The sequence below is a fragment of the Tyto alba genome, unplaced genomic scaffold (genome assembly GCF_018691265.1).
Source record: "Tyto alba isolate M040663 unplaced genomic scaffold, T.alba_DEE_v4.0 Super-Scaffold_2, whole genome shotgun sequence".
NCBI lineage: Eukaryota > Metazoa > Chordata > Aves > Strigiformes > Tytonidae > Tyto > Tyto alba.
The window spans coordinates 27,675,479-27,694,718 of record NW_024881282.1 but is presented as its reverse complement, the minus strand read 5'-3'; positions in this window follow the sequence as shown (position 1 = coordinate 27,694,718).

Genomic DNA, 19,240 nt, shown 5'->3' with positions numbered 1-19,240 from the left:
TTTCTTATATTTCAATTTGTGCCCTTTGCTTCTTGTCCTGTCACTGGGTACTACTGAGGAGAGCCTGGCTCTTTCCTCTTTACTCTCCCAGTCAGGTCTTTATAGACATTGTTAAGATCCTTCTGATCCTTTTCTTCTACAGGCTGAACAGTCCGAACTTGTATGTCAGATGTTCCAGTCTCTAAATCATCTTAATGCCCTTTCGCTGTACTTGCTCCAGTGAGTCCATGTCTTGTGCTGGGGAGCCTAGAACTGGACCCAGCAAACAAGTTCTGTCTCATCAGTGGTGAGTGGAGGGGAAGGATCATCTTCTTCAACCTGCTAGCAATGCTGTTAATACAGCCCAGGAGGCAGTTGGTCTTCTTTTCCACAAGGGCACATTGATGTCTCATGGTCAGCTTTTCCACCAGGTACCCAAGTCCTTTTCTGCACAACTGCTTTCCAGCCAGCCATTCCAGGCCTGTGCTAGTGCATGAATTAACAGGATCAGAGTTTATATGCCAGAATGCTGTGAAAAAAAATTGATTAAATATTCAACTGTGTTGCAGATGTTACGTCCAGAGGAACAAAATACTCTGAGAGTATTTTTCTGGCTGAAGGTAGCAGTAAAATCCACTCCCTTCGTCTTCTCTTCTTATGCCTGAATAAACCCACATTACCAAGCCTTTCTTTGTAAGTTTTGTGCTCCAGCTCCCTAATCATCTTGGTGACCTTCAAGTGAGCGTGCCCAGTTTCTCAAAATCTTCCTTCTGTAAAGGATCTCAAAACTGATCAGAATACTCTGGATGTAGTCTCAGGTGCTAAATATGGAAGAATCGCTTCCCTTAACCTGCTGACCTCACTCTTTCTAATGCAGCCCAATAATGCATTTGACCTTCATTGCTCAGCTCTTCTGCACAGCTGATCTCCCCATCCAGTTTTGTTGTCTGATGTTAGTCGATCCCAGCCACAGGACTTTGCAGGCACCCTTGTTGAACTTTGTGAGGTTCCAGTCAGCCCATTTCTCCAGTCTCTTGATGTCCCTTTGAACAGCAGCCCTGCCGTCGAGAATAGTGATTTTGTTATTTTCCACAGGCTCCCTCATGCTGCATTCTGTCTCTTTATCCAGGTTTTTAATAAAGATATGTTCCTCAGTAGTGACCCCCCATGGAGCACCACTACCAGTGGGACTTCATACCATTGATCACAACCCTTTAAGTGCAACAGTCCAGCTCATTTTACACCCACATTATAGTCCACCTATTGAAACCATTTCACCACTTAAAGGATACTGTGGGAGACCATCCTGAAAACTATAGTAAAGACAGTAAATGACATCCACTGCTTTCCCATCAACTGCATAGCTGATCGTCTCATCATAGAAAGCTATCAAGTTGCTCAAGCAGAATTTGCCCTTTGTAAATCTGTGTTGATTGTTCCCAGTCACCTCCAGTCCATCATATGCCCTAGATAAAGACTCCAGGAGGATTTGCTCCATAGCCATCCCAGGTTTGAAACTAGCTCTGAAGTTTTAGAGAGAAAAAATAATATGAATTAGAATTGGAATTGGAATTGAAAAAAAAAAAAAAAAAACATAACCAAAAAAAAACAAACTGAAAAGCTAAGCATTCACAGTTTTTTCTATAAATTCTTGTAATATTATATTAAAAAATGGGGCATGACCTTCATGCATATTAATTTCCATTTTTTGATTGACAACAAATCTTTATATGGGTCAAGGCTAACCAATCCATGTGACTCCATTCATAAAAATTCTGTACTTAGGATTCCCTCCTGACCAAACGTGTATTTTGCATGTAGCAGACAAGAAGCTGATCAAAAGAGATCATGTCTGTGAAGGTAAGTTTTTACCGGGAGTGACTTACTGGTTGCAAGGATTTTATTTAGCCAGATTTATGCAATCAGAAATGTACAAAGCATCCATTTAGATGCTAAAATGATATGTGCACATTAAAGAATATAAACACATTTAAGCACTAAAACATTTGTTTTGAGAAAGAGAAAATCAGCCATTTTAGGGCAGTTTTTGAATGTGAGCCTACAATTAAATTGTCTCATTGGAGATAAAGAGATTGCAGTAAATAGTGTCCAGGAGATGAGATAGGGAGACAAATGAGATGTGAATATCTTCAGTGCTTCAGTATAAAGAAGATCAGTGTGATAGACAGTGGAAGATCGAGTAAATTGGTGGAAAACTTAATTAACGGAGATACAGTTTTCTCTTTGATCTGTAATGACAGTTGGCAGAGCCAAAGACAGTTGCAGGAGGAGAAAATTTGGTTAATACTCAAGCTATACACTACTAAATTTCCACAAAAAGAAAGAAAAACATTTTCTATATACTTAACTAGTCACATTTACTAAACTATGTGACATGCTTCTACAAATCCTTAGAAAAATTAAAGGATTAGTTTTGATCCACATGAAATAGTGGTCAGCTAAAAAGACAGAAATTATTATGCTTGAGCAACTAGGCTCTTCATCCAGTCTGTTTAGCAGAAACTGAAAATGAACACATCCTACTTTTAATATTTGCAAATTTCTTAGTTGGGGAGAGTTATTTTTTCTGTTGGCAACAGTTAGGATTTTTTTTTTTTTTTAAACTTCAGTTCTGCAACACATATTTAGAACCAATTCATTAACATTTGCTTTGCTTGTTAAATAATACTTGTTTTACCCCATATTAATGCCTGCCTGATCAACCCATAGAATTTTTTTCACCCTGTTTCTACAATGGATTTGCATGGCAAGGTTTTAATAGTGGGGGGCCACAGGGGTGGCTTCTATGAGAAGCTGCTAGAAGTTTCCCCCTTTGTCTGACAGAGCCAATGCCAGCTGGCTCCAAGACAGACGTACTGCTGGCCAAGGCTGAGCCCATCAGCACTGGCGGTAGCACCTCTGGGATAATGTATTTAAGAAGGGGAAAGAGAAAACTGCAACTGCAGCTGGAGAGAGGAGTGAGAATATGTAAAAGCAACAACTCTGCAGGCACCAAGGTCAGTGAAGAAGGAGGGGGAGAAGGTGCTTCACGTGACAGAGCAGAGATTCCCCCTGTAGCCTGTGATGAAGACTATGGTGAGGCAGGCTGTGCCCCTGCAGCCCGTGGAGGTTAACAGTGGAGCAGATATCCACGTGCAGACCATGGAGGACCCCACGCCAGAGCAGGTGGATGCCCAAAGAAGGCTGTGACCCTGTGGGAAGCCCATGCTGGAGCAGGTTTGCTGGCAGGACTTGTGACCCTGTGGGGGGACCTATGCTGGAGCAGTTTGCTCCTGAAGGACTGCACCCCATGGAAGGGACCCACACTGGAGCAGTTTGTCAAGAACTGCAGCCTGCGGGAAGGACTCATGTTGGAGTTCATGGAAGACTTGTCTCCCGTGGGAAGGATCTCACACTGGAGCAGAATAAGAGTGTGAGAAGTCCATTCCTGAGAAGGAAGGAGTGTCAGAGGCAACATGTGATGAACTGACCACAACCACCATTCCCCGCGCTGCTCAGAGGGGAGGAGGTAGAGAGATTGTGAGTGAAGTTAAGCCTGGGAAGAAGCAAGGGGTGGTGGGAAGGTGTTTTAAGACTTAGGTTTTATTTCTCATTATACTACTCTGATTTGTATGGTAATAAGTTAATTTTCCCCAAGTTGAGTCTGTTTTGCCCGTGATGATAATTGCTGAGTGATCTCTCCCTGTCCTTATCTCGACCCAGGAACCTTTTGCTGTATTTTCTCTCCCCTGTCCAGCGGAGGAGTGGGAGTAATAGAGTGGCTTTTCATTAGGAAGCAAAAGTTACTGCTTTGTTAACTAACATGGAGGAACTAGGCAAGGAGAGTGAGGCAAAGGGCCTTTTAGCATGGAGTAGTATGGCCTGTGCCAGCTTCATGCCACATCATATCTACATTAACTTCCTTCTTGGGGTTCTCAGGTATTTCTGATCAGTCATTCTGAAAGCCCTGCTGAAGATCCTGCTTGGAAAACCAAATTTCTTAGCTATGGTGTGTCTTATAGAAGTGGCTTCAGACCTTTTCCAGTCTCAAAGAATTCTTCAGAGTGGCCCAGCATACACACTTCTTTCTCACTGTAAAAAGTGTGTGAAAACCACTGAAGCATCTGGTTTTGCTACACTGTCCTTTGTTCATGTAATTAGATCATTGCAGTGCAGTGGTGTTAGAGTAGGACTGGATTCAGATTCCTAAAAGTATTTTTACTAGTGCCATTTGAAATACTCTGTGTTTATCTAAGCCAGGTACATGAGGATAGCAAATACGACACACTTTAGAGAGATTTGCACCCTTCTTGCTTCTGGGTGTGATTCTCAGGATACCCAGTGTCAGGTAAAACGGCCCTAGCTGCCACCATACCGCATCTGAATCCTGTATGTAGTGGTTGGACAGCTGAATCACTCTTTAGGCTCTGGCGTAATGTCTGCATCTCTGCAGAGTACAGTAGCATAACTACTTAGATTTAGGTGGTCATAGTTGCTGACTGAATCCCACTCTGACTGCATAGATTTCCATTAGAGAAAAGACAACTCTTATAAAATAAGATTTGTCTGCACTATTTGAAATGTTTACCTTAAGATAAGTTACATCCTTAAAATGTCAGTTTCTTGCTACTCACTATTGAGGGATGCCACATGCAAGTTTCTGTGTCTGATTTCTGTGTATTCCACCCCATTTGTGTAAAGAAGAATAGAAATTGAAAATTGAAAAGTCCTTGCTCAAACGCCACACATTAAGAACCTGAATCTTCACTGTTAAATTTCTCGATCCAGAGAACTGGATGCAAGGTACCTGCATTTAAAAACTAAACCCACCTTGATAATCTAGAAGAGTGTGAGAGGAGTCAATTTCCCAACTTTTCTTGTTCTTTGTAAGACAGTATTAAATATGTAGATGTAACTACATACTCCAGTTTTATTTAGGATTTGTAAGTTTCTTAACGTGTAAATGGATTCTGACATATATACAACTGCTGTAGTTTTCATCTAGTTTAGTATTCCTACTGTGAACTAAAAGCTTTTATTTCTTTTTATTAGTATGAACTTACATTCTCCAGGTGGAAAGCCTGAGAAAGATATTATTTCTCATTAACTTGGTTTATATTAAACCAAATTATATTAATCACCCTGCAGACATTCTCAGCATGTGGAGAAGTAATTAAAATAGCTATGTACCTTGTGATATGAAGTTTATTCACAGATTTTGATTTAGCAACTTTGCCAGTAGTCAGAGGAGCAGAATATCACATGAAACTGAGGAAGAAAATGCTATGTGAAGAAACACATCATACTCTATTAGAAATGGAAAACAACTAAGAGTGAAGACAGAAAACAGATTTGTGTTTGTGCCTAATTCATTTCCCTAGCCTATTTCCAAACCCAATCTTCCCTCTTTTGCCAGTGCTAAGGATCATTTAAAAAATATGTGTTTAAACACTCAGGCCATTTAAATCAGCATTACAAGTTTTTGGCATAATTCTGCTAGAACACTGTGTATTTTTCTTTCCTTAAAATTTCTAATGGAAAACAGTATCTTATCTAAATAAAATTAGAACAAAACAGATTTATCATGCATAATGCCCTGTACCTGCAATGGAAATGGAAGACTCATCCAGAACTTCATATAAGAGTGGAAAATGATACAGTAGAATTATTCATTAAGAAAATAAGCAAAACCACACAACGTTGAGTATTTTAAAAAAGTAATAAGGCTTTTGGTTGTAAGCTACAGTGCTGAACATGTAACAAAGGAGCTCTACTGTTACCTTTCTATTCTGTAGATGGAGTTGGAAAAGTCTCTCCATCTCCTGAGGCCCCATTTCACTGGCTGCTTTCCCAAGGACTCACTGACCTTAGAGAAAATGTGATGCAATATTTCTGGAACTGCAAAGGAATGGGACATCAGGTTGTTGGAGCCACACACATCTGGTTTATTTTACTGTTGACATCTGAAGTAGCTAAGAACCTAACTCTAAATATCAAACCTAAAATTCTGATTTGCAAAGAGAGGTTGAAAGGCATACATGTAAAATGCTTTTATGCTCTCTCTCTGAAAATCATCAACCTCAGTCAATTCTGTCAGGAGTGACAAAGCGGTCTTCACAGAGAAACCGAATGCTCCAATGGTAACACAACTGGAAGTGTCAGAGATGCAAATTCCATATTGTTTCACCAGCAAAGGTACGCTGAACACAGATGGGAAAAGCATGTTATCTGGCTGTTACTTTTACCTGATCATGCTAGCAGCAGAGAAACCCAAGAGTGTGCTTGGACCACAGATTGTAACATCCTTCCCTTCTATATATTTCTTTGAAGTGTCAGATATCTTTATCCTGTACTAACTGTAGATAATAGGCAGTCAGTTTTGCCAGTGTCCCAAGTTTTTGGAAATTTGGGTATGGACAACCCAGGTAAGAAGCAAGAAAGCATCAAAGCTTAGTTGTTATAGTGATATGACTAGACCTGCCTCCTCTTTCACTGCATCTTGAATTGTAAGAGAGAAAATGATTTTGAGTATCCATGGAATCCCTTAGATGATAATATTTTCCTCAACCTTGTTTTCTTGCTTCATTTACAAATGCATGGCATCTCTGCCTTGTCTGACCCATTTGATCTCACTAAAGCTCCCCACAGTCATGGGCTGCCTCCTTCATGTCCCACTGCTTGGCCTTTGAGAAATCCAGTAACAGTTCATATTCTTCCCTTGGACAGAGAAAGTTAAATAGCTGTGTCTTTTTTGCATTGAAAACATAATGATCAACAAAATGTCAAAACAGAGAGCAAGATATGACATTTTAGTACAACAAAATTCAACAGTCCTTTTTGTGATACTTCCCTGAGCTGGTGAATACTAATATGGAATGAAAGTGGACAGAAACTGAGATAAGGCAGTGGAGTTTAACAAATCCACAGGAAGGGCTTAGTTTTAGTAAAATTAATTTATTTTATATCTGTAGTCATTCTAAGCAAAGTCACCTAAGGAATAAAATTGACACCAACACCAAAACTGTTCCTTATGAATCAGAAAATTACTCTGAGCCAAGACAGATTTGTTCCAAAACTCTGAGACTGTCAATCCTGAAAGTAGTTTTGTATGGCCTTTTTAAGGTATTTCTTTTTTAATGGCAGCCAAATTTGAAAAACCTTTGAATTCAACTTCTTAGTCCAGCTGGACATCTGACCAGATATCAGCTGCTCTTGAGTGGGATTCTGTGACATGAAGACAGAAGAATTTGTGTGCGGGTCTATCCGGGCACATGCAGCGCTGGCTGGGGCACAGAATCCTGCGGCCTCTGGCACTGCCGGTTCAGCCGCGCTGAGGATTGTGTTTGGATAGCTGAGCATGTGCCCCCTTGAACTTCTCAAAGCTGCAGTTGTCCGTCTAATTAGTTCTGATCAGGGCCTCCAGACTCTGTTCTAATGTATTAAAAGTAAGTAAAGACCTTCCTAGATTTTGTCCCATTGCCTTATTTTAATCTAGATGCTTTAAGCGTAGACAAGGAAAACCCTGACTGAGTGATACATCATTCTCTACAGAGCTTTTTTAAAAAAACTTCCATGTTTGCAGATTGCAGAGACTGCTTGCTCACTTTTGATTTCTTCATTCCCACTGTTAGTACTGAATTTGTTAGGTTAAATGAAAAGCCTCATTTTTTTATAGTTGTTTATTTTTTATAGTTGTTTATTTTTTATAGTTGTTTATTTTTTTATAGTTGTTTATTTTTTCCAAGTTATTTGCATAACGGGGAATATGATTGCTATCAGAACTGCAGCAACACATTTGTTCATTTATATATATTGTTGTGACTGAATATAAATGCATATTAATTAATTTAACTGCATTTAAACCCTGCATTCATGTTGAAATAGAAGTGAAGAAAATTCAGAGGTCATTCAAATTAGAAATGTTATTTATTCATCATGTGTGTAGCAATTAACAGGTTTATGTGCTCAGAACAGAGATAAACTATTACCATAATGAAATTCAAATGACCTTATTCATTTTGGTGATACCACACCTGAAACTTTATGTAAGATGGTACATTTCGAATCTAGTTGTGCTAGAGAATACATAATATACATACATATACATAGACATACCATACATACAAGACAGTGCTATTTATGCATGTTGAAAGTCAGACCTTTTACTAGAACATGTTATGCTGGTTGCAAGGTTTCACACTGCTATCATATCTTTGTTTCCTTAAGTTCACAAATATTTTCAAAGCAGGCTGAATATGTCCTGAATGATCAGTTGTAACACAGATCATAGTTTCATCGACCCAGTGTCTCTGCAATGCAATGAAACTGCAATTTGTGTTACAACCACTTTCTCTGAGGTATTTCAATTTTAGAAATTATTTGACATTTAAAGTCACATTCCTAGCTGAAATAAGCATGAATACTGTCCTTTGAATATTTTTCTCATTCACTTGATGGTTTTGCCACTGGAACTCTGTTTTCAAATTGTGTGCTGTTAGAAAAATATTACAATTATTAAATTAAACAATTTTTGTGTACTATTAAAAAAATATTACAATTCAGTTTGGTGTTCCATCCACCAAAGCTCCTCTTCCATTAACATCCCTGCAGTTTCACTTCTCTAGTATCTCCTCTTATATCAAAAATATAATATATAAATTAAGGTAGTCTAGATCCATCTTGAACATATCAGCTCTGAGATATGTTTTCTCTCATTTTGTTTCTTCTCCTTTCTGAGTTTTACATTTTGAAATGTATAGCTCATCACAAAGATTTGAATATTGCGATCAAGCACCTAATTTTTTCTCCAGACACTTATCTTGTCCAGGTACTTCAATATAAAAGTATATCCAATTCTTAAAATCAGGAGACAGCTCTTATTCAGAAAGGAAGAATCGTTAAACCAATGTTCTAGAAGGGGAAAAAGGGGAAGTGTTGGGGCTATATGAGCAATAGTGTAGCCAGCAGATCGAGAGGGGTTCAACATGTAGGAAATGGGAATATTTTGCTTTTGGGCTCCCTAGAACAAGAAAAATAGTGACCACTGGAGCACGTCCAAGGGAATGCTGCCACGATGGTTGGGGGTTGGAGTACTTCATGTGCAAGGAGAGGCTGAGAGAGCAGGGTTTGTTGAGCCATGAGGTGAGAAGGTGAAAGGGAGACCTTGTTGCTTCCAGTGGTAGTGTGAAAGGGAGGTGGACCCAGACTTCTCAGAAGAGCAGGACAGGAGGCAATAGCCACAAGTTGCAACAAGGGAAATTCTGACCAGATATTAGAAAAAAAAATTTACCATGAGGGTGATTGAACACTGGCACAGATTATCCAGAGAGTCAGAGAAGTCTTCAACATTGGAGATGCTCAAAACCCAATGAGGCAAGTCCCTGTGCTCTCTGAGCTAGCTGACGCTGCTCTGAGTGGGCTTTGTACCAAATGGTACCTGCAGGTTCCTTTCCATCTTCAGTTGTTCAGTGATTCTGTGGAGTGACTTATCCAAGGCTAAGCTAAACCTATAAGCTTTTCTTTAATGGCTTATTTTCCCTATGTTTTTTTTTGGTCGTGGTGGTTTTGTTTTTACAGTTTAGTCAAAATAACATACCTAAAATTTATACACAACTCTTGTGCTTTTTTCCATCCTGAAATTCAAGCCTTTTGTCTCCATTGTTAAATGCCTCCAAGGTATTATCCTATTTATATCATCATCTCTGTCAAGAATTAATGCGGTCCAGTTCTCTCTGACCTAATCCACTAGATTTATCCCACATAAAGTACAACTGAAAAAATAAAAATCTCTCTGTTCAAAGGAACCAAGAGCTGTTTCTTCTATTTCAGATAAAGTCTTTGAAGAAGTTTGCATAGGGCAAAAACTTCCAAGCAGAGTGGAATGGTTTTGTTTTATTGCAAATGAACAAGTCATCGTGAAGAAATGTCAGTAGAGAGACCCACAAAGCCTGGTTTTGCCACTGGTGTTAGCAACACAAGGAACCAACAATGGTAGTAATAGAATAGGAGTATTTTCTATATGAATACCACAGTATATGTCACTGAGCTGTGACAAGCTTCTAAAAATCAAGAAAATTTTCAGATCTTACAAAATGTAAGATTCATTGTGATAAATTCACGATGTTGCATATAATAACAAAATACCATAGAACATATTATGCAGACTGGAATTACGGCTGAGGACAGAAGGGAATAAAAGATTTTGGAATTAGAATGAATAAGGAAGAAAATAAAATTGCTTGTGGAACAAAATGGGTTCTTCAGATTCTGTCTCGCTTCCTGTAAACTACTGCAGTAAAGAATATAGACTAAGGGAGAGCAACTTGAGTGTGTGTGTTTCAGACAGACATGTCCTAGCAACCATGATTTTTAGGGGAGATATATTAGACTGGATCAAAGGAGCAGTGAGTTTTGAGTACTTAAAAGACTTTTTTTATGACAGAAGAATTAAATCACTTTTTTCAAAAAGCCAGACCATAGTGTGAAAGTTTGTGAAGGGCTGAATCAATAATAAAAAAAAAAAAAGGTGTTTTGTTAAAATGCCATCTTACAAAACATTCTGCTGAAGTAGAATGGGCAAACCTATTAACAACTGAGGGAACACATCCAAAGTCATATTTCAAGGACAGCAAATTTCCTCCCTTGCCTGTTAATCTTGCTGTGTTGCTAGGACCTGGGAAGACACTTAGCCTCTTTGAATATATTCTATGAGGAATATTGCTTAACTAACAGACACCAAAGTTGTCTATCCCAGCGAAAGTGAAGATTTGTGAGGTAGCTAGATTTAAAAGTAAGAATTACAACACCCAGAATGATTATTATAAAATTGCTGTTTATAGTGCAATAAAGATTGCATATAAATGTAATCATTTTCTATCACGAACCTGGTTTGGTTTTGTTTTGTTTTCTTGATGAGCATTATATTAAGGTATTTTATGTGGAGAAAAAAAAAAAAAAAGAAAAAAGCAGCTTGGCTGCAATCTTCCCATGGTCAAGCCTCTAAAATAATTTAACCAACTAATTTTTTCCCCTCATTTTAATTATTATCCACTTTTTTACAGTCCTGTATGAAATCACCAACAGTGTCTTTACTTATGGGATTTAATGTCAAGCTTTACTGCTGTTAAACACGATAGTGGAATTTCAAATAGCAATTAATTACTCAGCATCTAAAGTATGTTCAAATACAGTGTGTTCTAATAAGATATTTTTAGTGGTCAGTTCAATATCTGCGCTATATACAGGTACCCAGGCTCAAAACGTTTCAACTACATTTAATTTCTTTGTAAGAGATTGTGGGGAGAAGAAGAGACGGTAGCTGAATAAGACATTATCTGCCATTTCGTATCTGTCTGGGATTTTCTTTCTTGGACCTCATAAAGATACTGCTTACAGTCTTTTGAAAATTCCCACCTCACAAATTCCAAGATTGTCAGGGGATTTATTGAAAACATGCTGATGTGACATTGTTCACAAACCTATGATGCCTTTCATAATGAAATGTATCATTTTACACTATAATGTGGCTCTTCCAACTCTGTGATTTTGCATGGGAAGAATACTTAAGGGCAAATAATCTGGCAGATCTTAGGAAGGAGGTCAGTGTCTGGATAGCATTATGTTTGAGATGCTTTTCTGTTGAAATAGTTTTGCCTTTTTTCAGATCTGATCACAGGTCCTCAGTACATAACAGTCCTTTGAAAAAGCTTTCATTTAGAAAGGAATATTTCCAGGACATGGTTGGGTTGTTTCTTCAATAGGTTGTTCTCTGAGAAGGATAAATTACCGAAGAAGGCAAGTGCTCACTGAGAAGCATTTTAGTGATGACCAGTTTTAATCAAGTTTTGGAAGACAAATACAGTGTTTGTCAATCTGTTAAAAAGCTTCCCAGGGAGAAGTTTAGAGTGGGTGTTTGTAGGAATTTAGTTTCTGTTTTCACAAATAACACTGTGAATCCTGGACACAAAGCCACTGAGATTGAAAAACAAATAGGTACGTTATACTTCAAATTATTAGGTTGAAGGTTCCACATCACTTAGAAAATACTAATTTTATTTAATGAGTGTATTACTGAAGATACATAAAGATTGTTTTATCCTACAGTTACTGCTTTGATCATTGGTATATACAAACTTATAAAGTGTCTTTCAAATGTTAATCTTTCTGCTTCTCTCCAGACAAATCTGATCGGCCATTTTAAGGTGTAGTCAGGATAAAATCTTGAGAAGGGATTTCCAAATTCCTTAGACAGTGTTTTAAGAATATATACTCTCTGTAGTTTGTATCTTCAGTTGCCTCCTCTGGAAAGACCCCCTTGGAAGCATTGGGGCTGAACCTACTTAGAACAACTTTTCACAGAAATGATAAAATATTGTGTAGCTGCTTTGGAATAAATTATTTTGCTCTGCAGTAGGTCCAGCTGCTGACCTGGGGAGGCTGTATGCATTTGAACGACTGCAGTAGTTGTCCAGAGATGGATTTCTGTGTCTTTCTCTATATTTTACCAGCATTTAAATACTGCCTGTTTCTTCTTCAGTTTCCTCAAAAATCCTTCTGACTTACAGGAGGTTTGGCTTTTTCCTGCATCTGTGCTAAGAAACACAAGCAAACTGAAAAGAGGAAAAATTGTTCTGCACTTTCAGACTTCTGGGGAGGCTGTAGATTATTATTTCTCTTTCTAGCCAGGAAGGCCAGAAAAAAGGGCCCCAAACTTCTTCAGGCTTCTGTGTGCAGCCAGCTGGGTGATAGCTGCTCTCTGGGTAGGAAAGGGTGATAAGTATAGTAGGTGGGAGAAGGGCAACCATTGTGTTGAGTAGACTGGGCTGTTTCACAGCTAGAGCCACAGCTGTTTTCCACAGGAGAGAGCTCTAAATGCATTTGTGAGCCATTTGGTTCAGAGAGAATAAAAGATGTGGAGAAATTGAAAGAGAAAAACCACACTCCCTTCTTTCACATTTGAACATGCTAGATTTTCAATATAATCCATTAACCTGCACACAGTCTTTTATTAGAGCCCTTGGGAGACTGGAATATTTTTGGCAATGTACTGTTATGAAAAATACAAGTAAAAAACTCACATAACTGCCCCCTTGCCAGCAATTGAAAGGTTCATAAGGAAATTCAAATCTTTTCTCTGAGCTTACCAAGAAGCATGTGAAATTACATGCACATCAGATATATTTCACTCTCTATTTACATGATTCTTGTGAAGAAAATAAAAAATCACCCATAATTTACCATAATTTATCTACTTCATATGCAGTATATAAAGCATACACAAAGACTTTTAAGCATGTGTAATTAGGAAAAAAACCTTATAGGTTGGGAGAAATAATGTAGTTTTAGTTTGGAAGGTAGTTGGAAGGATAGGATTAAACACTGTTTGAACCAATAAATTATTCTGATTTATCACAGAACTCAGAATTCAGATTACATATATTATATATTATATATATTGTATTATGTATTATACATTATAAATGATATGTATTAATTATCTGTTATATATTATATATATTCTGCTATATGTGGTTTATATATATATATATATATATAAAACAGAATTCAGTTGGTTCATTGAAGACATCTGCAGTGTAATACAAGAGCTTGCTGGTCATTCTAGCTGATATGGTAGCACATTATTTTCCAGTTTCAGCCTGAGTTACTGCTGTGATGCTCTACCTCATTTGCCTTACTGTCTTTTAAAGGACCTTCAGGATGCACATTTTATTACTTTAGCTACTATCATAACTTGTGTCTGGCATGACATCAAGGGTGCTTGTGATTAACCATGTGACAAACAATACCATCAATATTGTACTAACCAATATTTTAAACAGTTTTTGAAATACAAAGTTCTAAAGTCTGTTATCAAAACTGCTTTTTTTTTCTGATCCTTCACTGCTAAATGAAGAATAATCTTTCCTGCATTTTCACTAGAATTTTTTATGTCAGCACTATACCATAGACCCTTTAAAATTAAGAAATTATATTAAATATCTCTATTCTCATTTATGTCCATTAATCTAAACAAAGAAGAAAGCATAATAATCCTGATGGAGGTTGTTGTTTTGGTTTTTTTTTTTTTTTAAATACTGTCTTTCAAATACCAGTTTGAGGGCTGTACAGTTCACTTGCAGAAGGTGCTGCAAATTTGTGGAGAAAGTAAAACTGGAAATATTTTCAATTTTATGTGTAATAAGTGAGATTTTGCCTCTGCTGAAATAATTCTGATTTCTCTTGTGGAACCTGGATTTTCATACAATCGATACTTTTAAAATTTAATACTGTGATCCTGCATTGTTTAACATGTAAAATATGTATGTTTAATGTTTTAACAGCAGATTATGTTTGAGGACTAATCAGACATTACAGAGGAGTTATACAAATATAATAAAAGATATCTGAGTGACATTTGAACACTGGTACGGTAATTATGTTTTTAAAATACTGTATTCAAAGCTTTAATTTTGGTTGAAAGACACCTGTTATTAACTAGATAAACACATTTTCCTGTATGGCCATTAGTTAAGGATGACACCTTTTAACTGTTAAAGTTTCATAGAATCATATAGTCATAGGATCACAGAATCATAGAATGGTTTGGGTTGGAAGGGACCTTAAAGATCATATAGTTCCAACCCCCCTGCCCCGGGCAGGGCCCCCTTCCCCCAGCCCAGGGGGCTCCCAGCCCCGTCCAACCTGGCCTTGAACCCTTCCAGGGAGGGGGCACCCACAGCTGCTCTGGGCACCCTGGGCCAGTGACTCACCACCCTCACTGTGAAGAACTTCTTCCTTACATCTAGCCTAAATCTACCCTCTTTCAGTTTAAAGCCATTACCCCTTGTCCTGCCAATACATGCCCTTGTAAAAAGTCCCTTCTCAGCTCTCTTGTAATCCCCCTTTAGGTACTGGAAGGCTGCTATAAGGTCTTCCTGGAGCCTTCTCTTCTCCAAGCTGAACAACCCCAACTTTCTCATCCAGTCTTCATAGAACTCCTCTGGACCTGCTCAAGCAGGTCTATGTCCTTCTTATGTTGGAGGACCCAAAGCTGGAGACAGTGCTACAAGTGGGGTCTCACCAGAGTAGAGGGGAGAATCATATCCCTCAACCTGCTGGTCACGCTTATTTTGATACAGCCCAGGATACAGTTTGCTTTCTGGGCTGCAAACACACGTTGCCAGGTCATGTTGAGCTTCTTGTCAGCTAACCCCCTCCAAGTCCTCCACAGGGCTGCTCTCAATCCACTCATTGCCCAGCCTGTGTTTGTGCTTAGGATTTCTCTGACCTGTGTGCAGGACCTTGCACTTGGCCTTGTTGAACTTCATGAGGTTTGTGTGAGGTTCATGAATTTTTGGCCTCATTTAAAGAAATCCATCATGAAAATATGCCAAGAGGAAGTATCAGGAAGAAGTATGTGCTATGTTTAACATTCGGTTATTTGTTGTAACTAACAGATGCTATACAAATATATTATCAGCAGCTATATCTTGTTGCAGCAATATTTTATCTTTCTTTCTAATAGTTATTTTTATAACTTCCAACAGTTCATTGTGAGTTCAGAATTTCTAGTATCAGCTGCTGGGTAAGAAAATTTCTTTAATTTTCCACAAGGTGGCATGTAAGAATGAGTCTGGCTGTATTTTAATTAATATAATTCAGTTAATATACACTTTGTGTATGTCAAATGCATATGCATACTCAATGAAGGAATACCTTTATAGGACAGAGTATACTATGATTGCCTATTTAAATACAGCAAAGCAAGTAGTGGTCTATCACTAGCTAAATCATAGAGTTGGCTAGTATTGTATAATTTACAGAATAATTTCTCAAAATAAAATCTGATCTAAGCACTTCACAGTTAGTTGTATCATGAAATGAGATTAAAACCTGATTCACAGAACAAGATTCTTTGGAATTGTCCAATTACTTTAGGACAAATTATTTATTCATTATTCATTATTTTTATTTTTTCTTGCTTACATTTTATGAAAGATAAAGATCCAGTATCAATATATGTTTCTTTAATGTAGATAAATAATTTTTAAAGCATGCATTTAGTTATTAAAAACTCTTCATACAGTCATTCAATTTGTGAGCTACTGAGCAGTTTCTGTTCAAGAGAACTTCCTACTCAATCTAAGAAATATTTCTGAGTTTACTTGCCATCCAAGCACAAACTAGATTTTGCAGATCTAATAGTGTTCAGTTAATGATTGGTTTATTCCAGTGCTGCAGATCTCCATATTCTCTAAATTTCTCAGTGCTGCAGTAAATCAGAGGAATAAAATCTGCTAAACTACCACCAAAAATTTGCTACTGTACTATTTTTTTAGTCTTATTTAGAAGCTGAGTGGACAAGAAATCTGAGAAACTCTGTGCTTGTAACAGATTTGCAGCAAAAGATAGTTTTGTCATCTGAAAAACTGGACACTGATCAGAATTGACCCATCTCCTACAATTTGAATGGGATTCATTCTGGGATCTGCCATGATGACAGAGTTATGTTTTTGAATCTGTAAAGCTGTTTGCATTATCCCAGGGACACAAAAACAAGAATAAATCTGATATTGCTGTTTGGTAAGGAGCATCTCATGGTCAGCTATCTCCAGGAAAGGGCTCCAACATGTGTAATGGTTACTTGGTATGACAATTGCCATCACTCTGAACATCCCCCACTTACTTCCTCTTCCCTCCCCAGCTTTTATTGTTGAGTGTGACATATGGTATGGGATATCCCCTTGGTCAGGGGATACCCAGCCCACCTGCCAGCAGGGCAACGTGAGAATCAGAAAGAACCTTCAGATTTAGGCTCTTTCCTGAGATCCTTAGCAGTGTGCCTGAAATTTATTTTTGAAGATTGAAAACTTATGAATATTGCAGTAGACTTGCAGATCAAGAAAACTGGAGGACAAGTCATTGTCAAAGGTTGTATCTCTGATGAAAAATGTATGCAATTTTTTGACGATTGCAATTCAATTTATTGAACAGTTTATTAATGTAGTTTATTGAACAATTAATTATAATCTATGCAGTTTATGCAATAAACATAGGTGAGTTTTTCAGCTACATTTAGTTCTGATTGCATACGGTTGAAAACTTCATTATAGATTTCACAAACATGAAAATGCCCAAGCATAAAGAACAGGCTACAAATACTAAACACAAAACATCTCACCAATTTAACACCAGCTTCAAAGCCCCATTGGTCATCTTGTATTAGGAGATTAATTGGCAAGTAGTAAACAATCTCACTCTCTTGTCTTTTTTCTCTTTTGTGTTGTGTCCACTATTCTAGCTTCCCATTTAAACAACAACAATTGAAAAAAAGGCTTGTTCTGCTCCTGCACTGCTGTTTGGCATGCAGTTGAAGCCAGAGAAGATAGCTGAGAACTTGTCAAGCCATATTTGCTACCAATGAAAACATATCAGGGAACTGTTATCTAAAGTAGCTTGAAGTCTGGTACAATCCATTATTTTTGACCCTCATTTTATGTTTTTACTAAGGTATAAGGATGAAGTCATGATTTTCAGCCTGATGATACATTTGCCCATCCAGATCTGCAGAAGGAGAACCGCTGCCTTTAAAACTTGCCCCTCACAGTCCCTCTCTGGAGCCAGGAGAGATAACTCACTTTATCCATGGCAGCTGGAGAAAAAAATATGTTCACATTGTGGAGAATTATCTTGTTCTTCCCACAAATACGTAAATTTTCTGGCCAGATACACAAAGGTTTCATAAATACAATATGAACCAACTTTAGAGACATTTCTCATTATTAAATTTGGGGAACAAAGCAATCCATACAGTGATCAATACAGTGAATAATGAACTGTAGGCTCAGATGAATCATACCAAGAAAGAATGTGGTATCTTAACCAGACTGCAAAAACTGTATACAAGACTTAATTTTGCAATCACTCTGCCATGGATCTCTGTCTCAAGGACAGTTAGCAGCCTTGGTGGCAGGATTTATAATTTTATGCCTGAGATAACAGATGCTTGCCACTTTTCACTGAAATTGCTTCCTTAAGCTGTGATACAGAATTTGAGCATCAGTTCATTTTTTATCCTGAAACAACTGCTGCTCCAACCCCTGCAATGTGCCCACTTCTGGAGGTTATTTCGTCAGCTCACAGAAAACTCCATTTGAATTTTTTTTTTTTTTTTTTTTTTTTTTGCAACCAGCTCCTTCACTAGGTGTCTAAAGATGTTTGCAACTTTAAAAAGTGAAGTAAGACCTGTCAGGAGTTGTGGGTTTAACCTCTTATTTCCTCCCTTTCTCTGTGCACAACAGGCTGAAGCAGAGCTGTGACATACTGCGAAGTATGAACTGGCTGTTTTTAAAGCTCTTTCTCCACAGTATGTTAGAGACTGCATGTGCCTCCTTGGACTGTTTTTAGTACAGTAACCATGTGCCTTCCTTGAATCAAGGGAAGAGTTACTTTCCTGCTACTTTTGCTAGAACAACTGCAAACAATTTCAGCCCCAAAAGGGTTGGCTAGTGTGCAAAGCAGCTCACTATTTTTCTGAAAAATTGTAATTATCGGTAACTAAGTACTTAAACCAACCATATGAAGTTCTTAGGCCTCTTGAGTTGCTGTTCATGATAGATTTTATAACTGTATCAACACTGCTCTTCAATGTATATGAAGGATTTCCAACCACTTAATGGTTATTCCAAAGTCATTTCAACAAGAATTATACTAATAAACATGGAAGTGTAGAAGTCTAGTTACTGTAATTCCCTCAAAATCTTATAATGTTTTTATGGTACCATCAAAATATTTGAAATAATATTATTCATTTATATACTGAGAAAGAAATTCAGGATTGCAGTTTAATTGACTATTTGTAATTAAATAGAAGTACAGTGTGCTGAATAAAGTCAGGTGAAAAAAATTTAAGTGGCTAAAAATGTTTTTCAATTTTCTGTCTCTGTGGAAAAAGGAAAATTCTTAATTCTTAAAAACAGTTGTCATTCAGTATAATAATGTAAACAAGATGACTATTTTGTACTTCATTATTGCTACTGGCATGGCCCCAAAGCAGGTCAGATATTATTGACATACTCCCCTGAGTTTATTCATCAAACAAACTGACTTCTTTCCTCTGCACTGAGGAGACACATATAGGCAGACTGAAATGTAATTCCCATTTTTAGCCTCAAACACAGTAAGTATAGATAATGTTTGTGATGTCAAAGAATTATGTTACTGCTAACCCACTAAAACATTAGTAGAAAGGTGAGTTTTCTGG